This window comes from Rana temporaria, chromosome 4, assembly GCF_905171775.1.
Source record: "Rana temporaria chromosome 4, aRanTem1.1, whole genome shotgun sequence".
In the NCBI taxonomy this organism is placed as follows: domain Eukaryota; kingdom Metazoa; phylum Chordata; class Amphibia; order Anura; family Ranidae; genus Rana; species Rana temporaria.
Window position 1 is genome coordinate 294,829,159 of NC_053492.1, and position 18,275 is coordinate 294,847,433.

Below are 18,275 nucleotides of genomic sequence, written 5' to 3' on the forward strand. Positions count from 1 at the left end.
TGCGGAAAAAATCACAGATTTGTGGGATGCCTGTCACCCAAAATAAGTTTTGCTTCACTATTAGGGTGCCATTATCCCCATCCCCTCCTATTACAAATCTTCTTCCCCTACCAGCACAAATCCTCCTCCCTCCAACACCCCCATAGAAGCCGACGAGAGGACAATTACAGAGGAGGGGGGCAATTACAGAGATGGGGCAATTACAGAGGAGGGGCGGCAACTACAGAGGAGGGGGGGAAATTACAGAGGAGGGGGGGCAAATACAGAGGAGTCAAAACATAAGGGAGAAAGAGAGGCAACAGGCAGCTGCTGGTGCAGAAGTTTTTCATAAAATAAATAATTAAAAACAATCCGCTCACTCTCCATGTCAGATCTGTATATGTCAGTCTGTGAACTCTGCTGTCCCATTCTCCCCTCCGATCCATGCTGCTGTTATCACTGAATTAATGGAGGAAACAGAGAGCCACAGTAAACTCATGTGAACTGTCAGCCTCTGATGATAGAGGCGTGGGTAAGCTTCCACAACGCTCTGATTGGTCACATCGTCCCAGGCTGACAGCTCACTGCAGTTTTCTCTGCAGACCGGCATCCTTGGCTTCCTCCAGCGATTCAGTGATAACAGCAGCGTGGATCAGAGGGGAGAATGGGACAGCGGACTTCAAAGACTGACATATACAGCTCTGACATGGAGATTGAGTGGATTGTTTTTAAACATTTATTTTATTAAAAACTTCTGCACCAGCAGCTGTCTGTCGCCTCTCTCTCCCTTATGTTTTGACTGTAATTGCCTCTCCCCCCGTCCGTCGCTTCGATACCCCTGCTGTCCGGGTCTCCCTCTGTGCTGGGTTCCGACAGGAGGCCCCATGGTACCCCCTGTCAGCGGCACTGGTGTCTGGGTGTCAGGCAGAGGGAAATCCGGGCACAGCATGCTAAACCCATACTGTCCGTGTCAAAACCAGACAGGTGGCAACCCTGGGGGGGGGGGGGGGGGGGAGTCTGATCATTGGAGGAGGACAGGCTGAGTTCTCAGTTCTCCTGTGGTCAGTTTTAATAGTTGGCAGATTTCACAAAAGAAGCAACACAAAGAGAACAGGATACTTTTTCATACAAGTACATGGTACAGCAGGCACAAATCACAAATATGAAATGTTGGGGTAACAAACACTTTAAATGTTTAAAAACATAAAATAAAAAATCGAATCAATAAAAACATTTCCAAAAAGTAAAAAAATGTCATTAACAACAATGGTAACAAACAACCTTTGGTCAGTAGCATCAATGAAAATGTTTCACAGGGAAAGAATTTTTGCATTGGATTCACAAATGTTTTCCAAGGATGGCACAGTGAACAATCATTACAAGAACAACAATTTGCTGTAGAGTCAGTGAGGAGCTTGTCCAGCAGATATATGATACCAGCTATATAAAAACTGCTTTAAGGTTCTAACATTGCTAAAGATAAGGTGTCCTTGTGTGATAGATAGGAGTTACAGTTAAACATGTACTGTATGTGAACCTTGATGAGGAATTCTGGTTCAATGGTTTAGCTTTAAAGAATGCTAGAACTTTATGATGACAGTAAATGGCAGTAAATTAATTTAACTTACAGGATGTGTTTGTTCAATTTAATCAATTACTAAGTTATATGTCTGTATTTATTATCCAGATTCATGTTAGGTAGATTCAGGTAGACTGGATTAAATTTAGGGCGGCGTAGTCTAGCCTGTTTAGGCTACACCGCTGTATATTAGCTAGGCTAGTAGTGATTTTCAATCTACTTACCTGCTAATCTACGGCGGCGTAGCCTCAAACGAGCGGGCGTAAGGGCGCCTAATTCAAATTGGTTGGAGGGGGGCATGTTGTATGGAAATGAGGCTTTACCTCACGTTTTTTGAAGTTTTTTGCTACTGCGCATGCGCCGGCCGACTACATTTCCCAGTGTGCATTGCGGCTAAGTAGGCCGTACGGGCCTATTGATTTCGACGTGGACGTAAACGACGTAAATCCCGATTTCGCGGACGACTTACGCAAACAACGTAAAAATTTCGAATTTTGCGGCGGGAACGGCGGCCATACTTAACATTACTATTCCACTAGAGCAGTGTTTTTCAACTCCAGTCCTCGGGGCACCCCAACAGGTCATGTTTTCAGGATTTCCCTCAGATTAAACGGCTGTGGTAATTACTAAGGCAGTGAAACTGATCAAATCACCTGTGCAAAATAATGGAAAGCCTGAAAACATGACCTGTTGGTGTGCCTTGAGGACTGGAGTTGGGAAACACTGCACTAGAGCATAGCTCTAACTTTAGGCGGCCTATCTCTTACGGAAACTATGTAATTCGACTGCGTCGGCCTGGCGTTCATTCGTGAATCAGCGTATCCCCTCATTTGCATAATCTACGCCGGCCGCAATGGAAGCCCCATCTAGCGGCCATCAACAACATTGCAATCTAAGATAGGACAGCGCAAGCCGTCGTATCTTAGATATGTTTAAGTGTATCTCTGTTAGAGAATACACTTAAACATAGGTCAGTGCAGATTCAGAGTTAGGTCGGCTTATCTGTAGATAAGCCGGTCTAACTCTTTCTGAATCTACCTATTGTCTCTCCAGACACAAGGGTTTATATATTTTTGAGAAATACAAAATATGCAAAAAAATTCTTTTATAAGCGTGTTTCTCTTTTTTACTGATCAGAATATAATATTTTTTCGACATATATAAAATGCAAGAATTCAATCAATACAGTAATCAATTCTTATATTTTATTAGCAGTGCTGCTTTAATGCCAAAAAGTAAAAATTGGGTTACAGGTAGATAAAAATAAATGAAATAATTCCTAAAAGTGACCATGTCTCAGATCCGTATTTTATAATGCCATCTGCTTTTTTATTTTTTTTTGTATTACAGTTGTATGAAATCCGTTTTTTTCCACTCCCTCATCTGATTTTCAGTTCCTCTACTGTAATAGACAAAAACCTGGAATCAAGTTATGCATTATTTACAATACATCCTATAAACCAAAATGGAACGGCACCTTAAAAAGAAACCCTCAATATTTTCTTAATAAAAAAAAGCAATAAACTTTAAATGAGAATACCACTTCAGACAAAGTGAACTGTAAAATAATGTACTATTTTGTTATGTCTGTTTGGTATTTTTTGTTTTGAAGAAAAAAATGAAAGCCCATCTTCAAGCACTAAAATCCACCTTTCATTCCCTTATGTTACCTTACACTCATTTAGCATGTTTTTTTTTTTACCCTTAACCACTTAAGGACCAGGCATATTTTTCAGACTCTGGGGTAGATTCACAGACAAGATACGACGGCGTATCTCCAGATACGCCGTCGTATCTCTGAGCAGGGCTGGACTGGGACAAAAATTTGGCCCTGGACTTCATCCAGACTGGCCCACTTTGACAGGTCTTTCCCATGGCGGCCGGACAACTCTCGCAACTAACCCCCCCCCCCAGGCCACCCAAGCCCCCGCTCCCCCTTCACTAGCCACTAGCCGTTCTACATTATTAGAGTAGAACGGCTGGTACTGGTAATTTTATAGGCAGTACCAGTGGGGAAGCTAGACATTATTTCACCCGGGGAAAAGAATCAGTTCAGTGCCCCCCTTATGGGACAAGATTAGGCAGAAGTGAGAAACTCCCAGGCCATAGCTGTTGAGTCAGCTGTCTGTCCCCCTTCCCCATGCTCCTCTGTCGTCCCTCCTGCTCCTCCCCCTGCTTCTCTATTCCCCCCAGGTGAGCGCTGCGGGGAGAGAGAGGAGGTGAGCACTGCGGAAAGGAAGAGACAGAGGAGTGGAGGGGGGCGGCGGTCTGCTGTCACTGAAGCCAGCCCACTGAGCTATCGGCCCACCGCTAAACTCCCTATAGTCCCAATGGCCAGTCCATCCCTGTCTCTGAGTCTGGCCGGTCGTATCTATGCGCCTGATTCATAGAATCAGTTACGCATAGATTTCTATTAGATCCGACCGGCGTAAGTCTCTTATGCCGTCGGATCGTAACTGCATTTTTCCGCTGATCGCTAGGGGCGTGTATGCTGATTTACGCGTCAAAATATGTAAATCAGCAAGATACGCGAAATACGCCCGGCCGACGCAGTACAATTACGCCGTTTACGTTAGGCTTTTCCCGGCGTATAGTTACCCCTGCTATATGGTGGCGTAAGTGCGGCGTACCAATGTTAAGTATGGCCGTCGTTCCCGCGTCAAATTTTTTATTTTTTACATCGTTTGCGTAATTCGTCCGTGAATGGGGCTGGACGTCATTTACGTTCACGTCGAAACCAATGACGTCCTTGCGGCGTACTTTGGAGCAATGCACATTGGGAAATTCCACGGACGGCGCATGCGCCGTTCGGGAAAAACGTCAATCACGTCGGGTCAAGCCTAATTTACATAACACACGCCCACCTCTTCACTATTTGAATTAGGCGGGCTTACGCCGGCCTATTTACGCTACGCCGCCGCAACTTTCTTTTAAGAATACGGCACTTGCCTGTAAAAGTTGCGGAGGCGTAACGTAAATAGGATACGTTACACCCGCACAAGGAAACGCCGATCTACGTGAATCTACCCCTCTGTGTTTACAAGTTAAAATTATATTTTTTTCCTAAAAAATTATTTAGAACCCCCAAACATTATATATATATATATATTTCCAGACACCCTAGAAAATAAAATGGCGGTAGTTGCAATTCTTTCTGTCACAGCGTATTTGCGCAGCGGTTTTACAAGCGCACTTTTTATAAAAAGCGGACCACTGAAGAAGAGGATACCGGGGCTATGGCAGCCAGCTGCTGCCATAACAACAATATTCCTCTTCAAACTGCCGACGTATAACGATGGCGGACGGTCCACAAGTGGTTAAACGCTTTGGAGTTGAGTTACTATAGGCATTTAGACTGTGCACTTTGCAAATTGTGGTTGCACTCTGCAGGTGCAGTTGCTCCAGAGCTTAGTAAATGCGGTAAATTGCAAAGAATACCCAATCACGTGCAAGTAAAAAAAAAAAACAGCATTTTTGCTTGCACGTGATTGGATAATGGAAGTCAGCAGAGTTTCCCCTTATTTACTAAGCTCTGGAGCAACTGCACTTGCAGATGTAAAAGTGTGCAGTCTATTTTCCCTTAGTAAATCAACCCCTTTTAGTTATGTCACCTGTCCTTGTTCCACGTCAGCTCCCTTTTTTGGAAGTCATGCCTGATGGATCCAGTGCTGCAGGAGATTGGTTGCATCTTTTTGATGTCATTATGCCCATGCTGTCTTTTGAAATTTGTATTTTGTCAGTTTGACGGCAGGATCTGAGAACTAGGAATGGCCACGGGTGCACGTTGTTAGTTCTTTGCTGCAGTGTCCAAGAAAAAATTCTCACGGCCAAAGTACAAGGGGATAAAAGGTTATTTTCCCTGCTTCCTGTAATATAACTGTTTACAATTTAAGCATTATACTTACGCATTCTTTCTGCTTCTTTACTGGGTACCACCCAATAATTCCCCGCTGCCTCAGCCAATCAATGAAGGTGGAGACTACCCTTAGTGAAAACTACAAAGCAGAATATAGTCATCAGTAAATCCAGAGATAAAGGTAGCGGAAATTTCGTACCAAACTTGTGTAATAGTTGAGTTTGGCCCCACTTTAACCACCTCTTAATGTGTCTGTCCACCCAAAATTAACCCCTTCGTACCTAAGGGTAAAACAAATCTAAATGCCTAAGCACAATTTTGAAACTTTGACATAGTTACATAGTTAGTCAGGTTGAAAAAAGACACAAGTCCATCCAGTTCAACCACAAAAAAAATAAACAAACAAAATAAAAAACATAGTACAATCCCATACACCCAACTCCATACCCACAGTTGATACAGAGGAAGGCAAAAAAAAAAAACAGCAGAGCATGATCCAGTTTGCTACAGCAGGGGAAAAAATTCCTTCCTGATCCCCCGAGAGGCAATCGGATTTACCCTGGATCAACTTTACCTATAAATATCAGTACTCAGTTATATTATGTACATTTAGGAAAGTATCCAGGCCTTTCTTAAAGCAATCTACTGAGCTGGCCAGAACCACGTCTGGAGGGAGTCTGTTCCACATTTTCACAGCTCTTACTGTGAAGAAACCTTTCCGTATTTGGAGATGAAATCTCTTTTCCTCTAGACGTAAAGAGTGCCCCCTTGTCCTCAGTGTTGACCATAAAGTGAATATCTTAACACCAAGTTCACTATATGGACCCCTCTTATATATTTGTACATGTTGATCATATCCCCCCTTATTCTCCTCTTCTCAAGAGTGAATAAATTCAGTTTCCTCATAGCTGAGCTTCTCTATTCCTCTTATCAGTTTGGTTGCCCTTCTCTGCACTTTCTCCAGTTCCCCCGATATCCTTTTTGAGAACTGGTGCCCAAAACTGAACTGCATATTCCAGATGAGGTCTTACTAATGATTTGTACAGGGGCAAAATTATATCTCTGTCTCTGGAGTCCATACCTCTCTTAATACAAGAAATGACTTTGCTCGCTTTGGTAACCGCAGCTTGGCATTGCATGCCATTATTGAGCTTATAATCTACCAAAACCCCCAGATCCTTCTCCACTACAGATCATCCCAATAAATTGGAGACATCCTGTAAGGACGTTATTCCACTGCATGTGTTAGTAAACATGTTAGTAAACATGTGTTAGTAAAACTGTACATATCACTACAACTACTTTGTGCATCCAGGTGGATTATTCCAATTTTTTTAGGAGAAATTGCGATTTTATTTTATGGTAAATGGTAATGGATATCTCCTGATTTTATTAGCGAAAGAAAACTGGCCCACAATAGTGAAAAAAAAAATGTTTTTATTATTTTTTTTATTTTTTTTTACTTTGCAAGGAGAGAGAGAGAGAGAGAGAGATAGGATGTATCTCTCTCCTCCATTCACAGAGAAAAAACACGGGGGCAGGCTTCACAGTGACTAATCACCGTGATAGCCAATCAGAGCCTATCACAGAGGCGATCAGGTGACCCGGAATCATGACTTGTGGGTCCCCGATCATTAGTAGGGGGCCCGAGATTCTCCGTGAGACCCTGGTCTCTGTGCTGGGAGTGTGCCGTGAAGCGCCTTCCCAGCACAAAGGGAAATACACAAATATACAGCCCCACAGAAAAAAAGCCCAGTCCAGTGGGGCTGCATATATGTGTTAGGTCGGCTAAAAGCGTTAAAAAAACAAAAACACATATGAAGTACATCTCTGCAATACATATACGTTTTCCCATGTTTTATTCCTTTAAAGACCCTGCAAGTACAGAATACCTAATGACCTTGCAGAAATTAAATCAGTCATGTTGTGGAGTGATAACACAGAACATTTTTGTGAACTGAGTGGTGTCAGCCCTGCCCATTAGTCTTTTGCCAAATTATTCAACAGAGGCACTATCATTTTCTCCACAACATAGACATTAATATTTGTATTATTATGTAGTCCATGAGAAGAACTAGGTAAGCTAAAAGAAAACACAATGTGCAGGTGACAGAGGACAGCTCTGAATCTCTGACACGGTCAACAGGAATGTGTTTAGCACTTATCGAACAGATACATCAGAATGCTTTCAAAGGTATATTTAACAGACCAAAAGGTAGAAATTATCTCCCAGTCCGCACGCTATCTGCATGGAGTTTGCATGTTTTCCCTGTGCATGTGTAGGTTTTCTCCCACACTATAAAGGCATGCTGGTAGGTAAATTGCTTCTGTTTAGTTAGGACCTGGGAAGTCTGCATATGAGATAGGGATCTACATAGATAGTTAGCATTATATAAATACCTGTAAAAAATAATATTCCCCTCTGGTCCTTTAATATGACAGACGCCTTCATTGACTGGTGGGAAGACTATGGGTAAACTAAAGACCAAATGTGTATAAAACCTCAGCTGTCATATATGGGGATCTATTGATTGTTTGGATGCAGCTTTCACTGAAGGTACAGTAGCATTAGTGGATGTATTTTTTTTTTTGTCTCAATTTGAAATTTACCGATTTTTTTTTTACTTTGTTCATCTCTTCCTACATGTTAACATCTTAAAATTTACAGAAAAAAATGAACACTTATCTATAAAAATCAGCATGTCTTACAGTTTTACCTGACAAAAAACCTTGATGCCTCGTACACACGTACGGGATTTCCGTCCGGAAAAGTTCCCGTCAGAAATCCTGAGGGGAAGGCCGAGAACCTGCTCGGTTCAGTCTTTCCCCTACACACGGTCTTTGGCCGGAATCCCGGCCGTGTGTATACTCCATCGCAGTTTTTCCCATAGGAAGACTGCCAAAACCCGTCGGAAAAACTGTGAGGAGCATACACACAGCCGGAATTCCCAGCCAAAAGCTCTCCTCACAGTTTTCCTGTCAGGAAAACTGATCGTGTGTATGAGGCTTGAGAAATATGGAAGAATATTCATCTACTACAAGGGGGTGCTAATATGTATCAAGCCTTACCCAGAAAAAATTGAGCTTGGAAGCTATAACTGCCACACGTTTCTACATATTCCCCCAGGAAGTCAATGCACTTGCAACGTCTGTCCGGCAGCTTCTTAATTCCCTGCAAATAAAATTCTTCCGACTGGTGGTATAACCACTCATTTGCAGCATTAGTTGCCTCTGGAACACTCCCAAATCATTGTCCCGGTGTTTTTTAAGATTGGAGAACAGATGATAGTCAGAAGGAGCCAGGTCATGCAAATAGGGTGGATGGGGAATCACTTGAAAGCCTAAAGGAGACAGTTTTTGCAATTGTTTCCCCTGCAGTGTGTGACGTGGGGTTGTCATGCAACAGGATGACACCTTTTGGAGAGCTTTCCTCAATGTTTTTCCCAGCAGGTTTCCCGTTGCACCAGAGGGGGGCGGGGTTACCCGTACACGTAACTGGGTAACCCCAGCATTTCCCCCTGCGTCAGAGCTGTCAGGCTGGAGATCAAGAATAGATTACATCACTGGAATCTTTTTTAATTTTTATTTTTTTTATTTTTAATAAAGGACTTGTCCTAAGCTGTCTCCTGTGGTTTTTAACACTTTTTTTGTGAAATGGTAGGGGTACAATACAATTCTCATGGGGGGGCCAGGATCTGGAGGTCCCCTTTGTTAAAGGTGGCTTTCAGATTCCGGTAAGTCTCCCGCCTGCAGACCCCCACAACCACCGGGCAAGGGTTGTGGGGATGAGGCCCTTGTCTTCATCAACATGGGGACATCCTCCCCATGTTGAGGGCATGTGACCTGGTACAGTTCAGGAGGGGGAATGCTCTCTCATCCCCCCTCTTTTTCTGTGGTCTGCCAGGTTGCGTGCTCGGATAAGGGTCTGGTATGGATTTTTGGGGGGAACCCCACGCCATTTTTTTTATATCCCCTTAAAATCCATACTAGAACTGAAGGGTCTGGTATGGGTTTTGAGGGGGACCCCTACGCCATTTAAAAAATGGCGCAGGGTTCCCCTTAATATCCATTCCAGACTTGAAGGGCCTGATATGGAATTTGGGGGGGACCCCCACACATTTTTTTTTAATTTTTTTCCCCTTAATATTCATACCAGACCCAAAGGGCCTGGTAATGGACTAAGGGGGGAAACTCCTACCGTTTTTTTCAATGACTTTTATCTGTATTGTCGGGACCTGACAATTCATTATAGCTGCGAGTAGTTTTAAATTACCTTTTTTTCCATTAGAAATGTTATTTTGTGCAAAAACTGTTATAAACACGGGAAAGATGTGCTACCTTACAGGCATACTACAGACACCCCCCAGGTACAAAATTGAAAGAAATATTTCACTTTTATTGTTTTACTTTAAGCATTATTAAATCACTGTTCCCAAAAACGGTTGTTTTTAAAACTTTTTTGCATTGATACATGTCACCTGGGGCAGGACCCAGGTCCCCAAACACTTTTATGACAATAACTTGCATATTAACCTTCAAAATTAGCACTTTTAATTTCTCCCATAAACTTTTAAAGGGTGTTCCGCAGCTTTCGAATTTGCTGCGAACACCCCAAATTGTTCGCTATATGGCGAACGGGCGAACAGCCAATGTTAAAGTGTGGTTGACCCACACCTGTGGACTAGTTAATACAAAAAGACAACAACAAAAACAGCTGATTAAACCCGTGATTGAAAAAATGTGTGAAATAAAGTTCATATGTGATTGAAGAAAATTAAATAAATAAAATAAATAAATAAAAATCTTCTGTGATCTTCAAAGAAATCTTCCACCACACCTGACGTGTATAGTGATTCCTCCACCAATAAGATTGGCCACTCACCAGAACTATTTGCCTCACACTCTCGTGTTACGGCAAAATAAGCATGTTACGAACTCCTCAAGCAGATGGATGAAGTGCCAATTCCAACAAATGACAGGTGAGATCCACATAAATAATGAAAAAAGCGTGTGATAGTGTAATACTGCTAAATCAGTTTAATGACACACCACATAAATCTGCAAAGGTTGTACTCACAAAAGTAAACTCAAAAACAAGCGTGAATCACATCAAAGCAAACTTCCACAATATTCCTTTTGGCTGATGAACTATGGTCACAGCGGACCTGTACAAAAACCAGATGCTTCTCACCACCTCCCCTCCGTTGTGCTGGCGCTTTCCTGTTTAAAAATAATTCCTCTCATTCCCTGGTCACTAGCGCGATGTAACTTGTTGGAATATATCACGTTGGTTTACAGGTTCAGATGTTCACTGCGTAGCCACGCCCCGACATGTTTCGTCATGTAAGACTTAATCATGGGAGTCATGAGTCTTACATGACGAAACATGTCTGGTGGGTGTAACAAGATGTCCGCTTGGCCCCCTCTCTGTGTATCATTACTCTGGAGGAGTGCGGGGTGTAGCAAGATGGTGGCGACGGAACGTCACTTCCGTTACCAATTCTGACGAGTGGCCATATCTGACAGAACACAGGCACAGAGACAGAAACAGGCCTTCTACTGGGTTTCTCAATTTCAACACAGAAATGGGCAGTTTTAAAATTGACAACACAACATTTAACTGTTGCATATGGGCTACTGTCACCCAAAGTTTGTGACATTTCATCACGGATCTGCTTCACACCTTTCCCTTGGAGAAACAGGAACTTGATTATAGTCCTATGCTTTTCCTCATTACATTTTTCTGGAGGTACTGCCATGTTCACTTTGGACCTGCAAAAGAAAGATAAGTTAAAATCATAGATAGTTGATTTTTGCACCATTGAATATAGATAAATTGGCCAGTACACCCTGCAATTTACAGCTTCCTAGCAAATTTTTTTCTGGTTAAGGCTCAATACTTATCTCAGCACCCCCTCATATAAACAGCTGCTTCATTTAATACATTACATGCTGTGGACATGTTCAGTGCCTGGCCTTTGTTATAATACCTAGACTTGGAACCAGAATTGTTCACTTTATCTTTAAACATGATGTTATGATCTATACATTCATCATAGCATTCCATTTTTACTTCTCTAACTCATTGTACTGTATGCTTCACAAACCTTTGTGAAGATGTTTAGCAGCTAAAAATGACAGATGCATATGTACGTAATGGATCATAAAAGACAATGAGCCTGAAAAATTATATATTTCATGGCTTTCTGGTGTTTAATGAATAATAAAAAACAACTTTTTAGAAAAATGCACTCACATGCAAAAATTTGCTTGCTGACTCTTGCGTCCTTTATTATGTTAATCATGTACATTTTAGTACTACCTAAAAAAATGGAGAATCTAAATATGTAATGTTACATTTAATAATATACTTTAACTGTGCAGGCTTACTTATGAAAGTGTAATGCCGCGTACACACGATCAGGCTTTTGCCTGGCCAAATCACATCGGAATTTCCGACGGAATTCCATCGGAAAAATATAGAACATATTCTATATCTAAAGTCTGATGGAATTCAACGGAATTTCCGATGGAAAAACTCTGATGGGGCTACACACGATCAGAAAATCCAATGGAAAAAGTCCATCAGAAATTCCGATCGTGTGTATGGGGCATTTGAATGTGTTTTCCTAACCCTTGATTATCTGTATTTTGTATGGCCTCTCTTGAGTTTTATTTTGCAAGGCCATTCTTGGAATTTGGTTCTGGGGAGGTCTTGCCTGTCCTGTCCGTCCTGTCCGTTGGCCAACACCTGGTGAGTTTGTTGTCAGTGGGTTGGACCTTACCCAGACCTTGAGGATGTCATCTCTCTGTGTAGGCTTGCTGTCTGCCTTGAGGCCATGTGGGCCTGTATAAGTTTTATGCTAGCATTGGGGTGTTCTCTGCCCTTGATTGGCAATGTGACAATCAATGTTTCTTTACCACTTGCCTACTGGGCACTTTCACCCACTTCCTGCCAGGCCATTTTTCAGTTACCAGTACTGTTGCACTTTTTGAATGATAATTCATACAACACTGTACCCAAACAACATTTTTATATTTTTTTGGAGACAGATGGAGCTTTCTTTTGGTTTTATATTATCACCACTGGGTTTTATTTTTTCCTAAACAAATAAAAAAAGAGCGGAAATATATATACATGAAAAAGTTTTTCTTAGTTTCTGTTATAAAATGTTGTAAATAAGTAATTTTTCTCCTTCACTGATGTGCGCTAATGAGGCTGCACTCGTAGGCTTTACTGATTGGCGGCACTGATGAGGAGGTGCTGATGAGGCTGCACTGATATGTGGGACTGATAGGTGTCACTGATGGACACTGATAGGCATCACTGATAGGTGGCACTGATTAGCACTGAGAGGCATCACTGATGGGCACTGATTGGCATCACTGGTGGACACAGATTGGCAGCACTGGTGGGTACAGATTGGCAGCACTGGTGGGGTTGCACAGGTCATCAGGACACTAATGATCAGTGCCCTGATTGAAAGTGCAGATGTCCCCTGTGTGGATTTACAGCTTTTCAGTTCTCCTCTCCTCACGAGCGGTCAGTGATTGGACACAGCTGATCACGTGGTAATTGGATCTTAACCCCGATCTGTGATCAGCTGCATCCGAAGGACACATCCATCTCAGATCACTGCTGATGCACGCCACAGGGGGCACGCAGACAGCGCGAGCACAAGAGCACAGCAAAGTATGCCTGTGCCATAGCCATCATTCGGCTATAGCTCGTTCATGAAGGGGTTAAAGATTGGGCAGCCCTACTCTAGTTCCCAAGCTGACTTGGTTTATCTCCACCTTTATCAACATCCTAAATATAACTAATAAAAAAATGCTTTGTTGATTAAAAACTTTAAATATTTGATAGCAAGTCATTTGTGGAAAAATACCTGCCTTCAAAAATGTCTGAAATTAATTTAAAATGTAATTTCTCTGCATCTGAGCACCAGAGGCCAAAAATACTTTTTAATCATTTTTTTATATTCAAAGCAAACTCCCCCATCTACCCAGGTCTCTTTGTTTTGTTTTGTGGAGAAATCGCTTTGGAAAACAACCCCCTATTATTTCTGGCCTTGAGTAAGGACGGATGATTCATGTAGCATTTACTTCCTGGAATATATCTGTCCTTAGCTCGAGCATGCATGCAAGAGAGAGCTGTTATCTGAGAAAACCCCTCCTCCTCTCGCCCCCCCCTGAAGACCCCTGGGTTACCTAAATAGTAACCTAGTTGTTGTCCCTCCTGAAGAATTCTGGGATGTATGACATCATTTGCCTAGGCAAGAAATCAGGAAGTAACTGAAAAAATGTAAAAACAAATAAAAAAGTTTAAAACAAGTAAATATGATATAATGCTGTTCTTTCCTTTCTATTTACTAATGCTAGAAGCATGAGGAATAAAAACTATCAATGTTTTAAAAAAAACAATAAACAAAAAAAAACTTTCAATGTTGAGAGAGTGAAGTTCCACTTTAATACTGATAATCTACGTGTTTGTTAAACCATTTCTATAAACCAAGGCGTTGTTGTGTGCGTACTTAGATACAAATATATAAAATAAAAAGTCCTATTACAGCTTTAACTTTAGGTAAGGAAAAAACTACCTGGGTATCCTAGGGGAACATTTCCAGAGCTTTTTCTTCTGTAGATTGCTCTTCACACTGGCTGGTCCTATTACAGTCATTCCCCTTTTTATTAATAGTCTTCTGTGGGTTTGTAAAATCAAAACAACTTAGTAATGAGGAAGGAACATCCCTATAATGCTGGAAGATAAACTGTAGTTGTATAAAATCTCAACTGTAGATCAGTTTATTTTCTGTTTTTGTGTTGTTGTTTTTTTACAGTAAAAAATGACTTAGAAACCAATCTTCCTTATTCTACAACCATGACTATTTTACGAGGAATGTTTACAATTTTAGCTTTAATAAAAGGAAAGTTGGCTTAATGAATTAAGTTATCTGGCCTGATGGAGTGCATTATGTGTTTTTCCTAGTGCTGGCTAATCTTAAATACTAATGAAACATTTGACCATGAGCCAAAACATATGACACTGACAAACGGTCTGCCTGGGAATGCATAGCCAGGCCTGACTCTCAAATATCTGGGTTAGAAAGCACTCTGGAGAAAACACAGATGTCTGTCTACAGACGCTCAGTGACCCACGATGGCACACTGTGACGTAGCAGAATGTCAGGAAATATCTACTGCTTGCTTGCATCAATTTTTTTCAGTGTGAAGCAGCACATACTGTAGAGATGGTACAATTCCAGATGATGGGAATGGAAGAAAGAACAAACTGCATGACGTTTGTTCTTTTTACAATTTTACAATTGTCATTATTCTAGGCCTAACATTATTTAATTTATCAGTAAAGAAATGCAAATGTTTTATTATTAGTTAAAAAAACATAAAAAAAAAATATCCTGACCACGATAAATGCATTTATTATTATTATTGTTAATATACAGGATTTATATAGCGCCAACAGTTTGCACAGTACTTTATAACTTGAGGGCAAACAGTACAGTTACAAAACAATTCAACACAGGAGGAATTAAAGGGCCCTGCTCCTTAGAGCTTACAATCTAGAAGGGAGGGTTAAGTGAAACAAAAGGTAATAACTGTGGGGGATGAACTGATGCAGAAAATGAAAATAGAGTTGTTAGGTGTGGATAAGCCTCTCTGAAGAGGAGGGTTTTCAGGGATCGTCCTAATAGAGTAGGAGATAATCGGACAGATTGGGGTAAGGTGTTTTAAAGGATTGGAGAGGCTCTGGAAAAGTCCTGGAGGTGAGCATGGGAGGAGGTGACAAGGGAGCTAGAGAGCAGGGGGTCTTGAGAGAAACGAAGAAAACGATTAGGTTGGTATTTAAAGAATAAGCTAATGATCTAACTGGGGGCAAAAGTGTTTAAATGGCTTTGAATGTTGTTAGTATTTTGAATTTTATTTTTGGGTGATTGGAAGCCAGTGGAGGGATTGACAGAGAGGGGTAGCAGACACAGAGCGATTGGTAATGTGTATGAGTCTGGCAGCAGCAGCATTCATGATGGATTGAAGGGGGGTAGCCTATATAGAGGCATGCCACTGAGAAAGGAGTTGCAGTAGTCGAGGCGAGGGATGACCAGGAAGTGAATTAAAAGCTTTGTTGTGTCATTGGTTAGAAAGGGGCATATTTTGTAGATGTTGCAGAGGTTGAGGTGGCAATATTTGGACAGTGATTGGATGTGGGGCTTAAAGGAGAGTTCAGAGTTCATGACTACACCTAGGACCTTGGCATGCGGGGATGGGATTATAGGTGTGCCATCAATTGGGGAAGGGTCAAGTGGTGGAGGAAGAAATTATAGGTTTGTTTTGGATAGATTGGGCCAGATCCACGTAGCGCGGCATTTCTTTACGTCCGGCGTAGTGTATCTCAGATACACTATGCCGCAACTTACAGCGTATTTCCTGTATCCACAAAGAATTTGCGCCGTAAGTTACGGCGGCGTAGTGTATCTGTGTCGGCGTAAGGGCGCGCAATTCAAATGGATGAGATGGGGGCGTGTTTTATGTCAATACGTCTTGACCCGACGTAAATGACGTTTTTTCTGAACGGCGCATGCGCCGTCCGTGGGGGTATCCCAGTGCGCATGCTCCAAATTAACCCGCAACAAGCCAATGCTTTCGACGTGAACATCATTCTACGCAAAAAGCCCTATTCGCGTTTTAGTGGAGTGTTGGGGACAAAATCCAGACTGAAGGGGATCAAGAAGGTTATTCTCGGCAAGGTGGTCGCTTAGACCAGACGTTCAAGGAGTTTGGATAAAGGGGATCAAGGAGATAGGGCATAGGTTGGTAAAATTGGTTGGGTCCAGTGAGGGCATTTTAAGTATGGGTATAAATAATTAGTCATAAAAAAATGAAGGCACCCCTAACTTAACCACTTTCTCACGCTCATATACATCTGCAAAATGGCATGGGTGCACAATTTTTTTTTACCAAAAATATGTAGAAAAATACATATTGGCCTAAACCGAGGAAGAAATTAGTTTTTGTTTACATATTTTTGGGGGATATTTATTATAGCAAAAATTGTCGCTCTTTTATTTATTTTTCGTTTATAGCGCAAAAAAATTAAAACCGCAGAGATGATCAAATACCACCAAAAGAAAGCTCTGTATTTGTGGGAAAAAAAAGGATGTCAATTTTGTTTGGGTACAGCGTACAGCGTACAGCGTCGCACAACCACTCAATTGTCAGTTGTACTTAGCTGAGAAAAGCCCTCCTCCTCTCCTCCTGAAGACTCTTGGGATATATGACATAATTTGCCTAGAAAAAAAAGCAGGAAGTCACCGAAGAAATTATAAAAAAATAAAAAGTTTGATATAAGTAAATGTGATATACTTTCCCTACTATTTACTAATGCTAGCAGCATGGTGATTAAAATGATCAATGTTGATTGGGAGAGTGAAGTTCCACTTTAAGTCCAGTAATTCAAAGTGAGACCAGCTGGCACTCCTGTGAGAATTCTAAAATATGATTTATTGTAATAGACGGCTATAAACCAGCCTTAAATACCTGTCAATAAATTAGCCTACCCTGTCCACCATGGACTGGGCACTCTCCAGTGTCTAAACGTACTCCTAGAACTGCTGCAAAATACCTGGATTCCTATTGAGGCCCAGGCACAATGGTGGTATTTGCAAGTATGATGGATTATGTGACAATCTCCGTGCCTTCTGCTCTTGCAGTGTGCAGCGCCAGAGCAACTAATTGATGGACTCGAGTAGGGGCATGCCAAGGAGTGTACCATTATTGGCTATTGCCTGCTACCTTTCAGAGCAGACAGGCAATGGTACTAAGAGTACAATTTGGCTCTGGAGGATAACTAGTTCATAGTGGGGTTGTACTTTGTAATTTAATGATAAGTATCTCAGACCAATGCTACCGTTTCTGTAGTGATGTTGCATCCAGTGGGTGGAACCATGGTGCACAACGAGGGATCATGGATTCCACATACCCTGAAGTCTCTCAAATCGTGAAAATTCATCAGCTGGCATAGTTCTTCAAAAGAGGGAAGATTGGAGACATGGGGAGTGGGACATGTAGTAATAATTCCCTTCTTAAAATAAATTAAATTTGTGGTAATAGAGTCACTTTAATTACATTCATGGTTATTTTTCACTGCAACGAGCAAGGCCAGTCAACACTTTAAGTACACTTGACTGAATATTTGAAAGAACCAAAAAAAAAGCAAAAAAACAACCTTGTAAAATCTATTTCCAGTAAAGCATTGAAATCATTTGCATTTTGCAATCTTCCAGTGTTTTAAAACAAATTTTAAACTTTGAGTAAGATATTTGCCTAATGTCATATAACATATTTGTGGTATGATCTTTTGCCAAGAAAAACTTTGTTCATCATGTGTAACATGATTGTTGTCTTTGTTTCTTTACTTTTCTGCTCCTTTTGCAAGAACTCTTAGTCAGTGTGGCTTTTGCAATTTTAGGTTTCATAATATAGTTGGCCTGAGTTAAGCTTCATAAGTGTTTAAGTTTTCTTAATCTTAAAACATAAAGACCTACAAAGCTAATCTAGCTGTAGTGCTTACCCCTGCAGGAGCTGCTGGATACAGTGGCGAAGCTAGATGTTTATTCACCTGGGGCAAAAACTCAGTTCAGCCCCCCCCCAACCCCAACCTGAGAGAAAAGTTCTCTATCTATGGGGAAATATAGCGGATTAGCAAGCCAGCTCCCAGTATCTGCAGGTGAATGGGACATTTGACTTTAACGCTGCATGTGTCACTGCACATGTAGCGTGAAGGCTAGGGATGAGCTAAACACCCCCCTGTTCGGTTCGCACCAGAACTTGCGAACACACCAAATG

At 41.5% G+C, this 18,275-nt stretch overlaps 1 long non-coding RNA gene across 1 annotated transcript; it reads right to left on the reverse strand.

Annotated features, from left to right (window-relative positions):
• Positions 1-10,428: 10,428 nt before the first annotated feature.
• Positions 10,429-14,846, reverse strand: LOC120935397. Its single transcript, XR_005748456.1, has 3 exons — positions 14,015-14,846; positions 13,626-13,709; positions 10,429-11,186 (listed from the first exon to the last, which is right to left on the reverse strand). It is a non-coding gene; the product is annotated as an uncharacterized LOC120935397 (long non-coding RNA).
• Between the last annotated feature and the right edge of the window lie 3,429 nt (positions 14,847-18,275).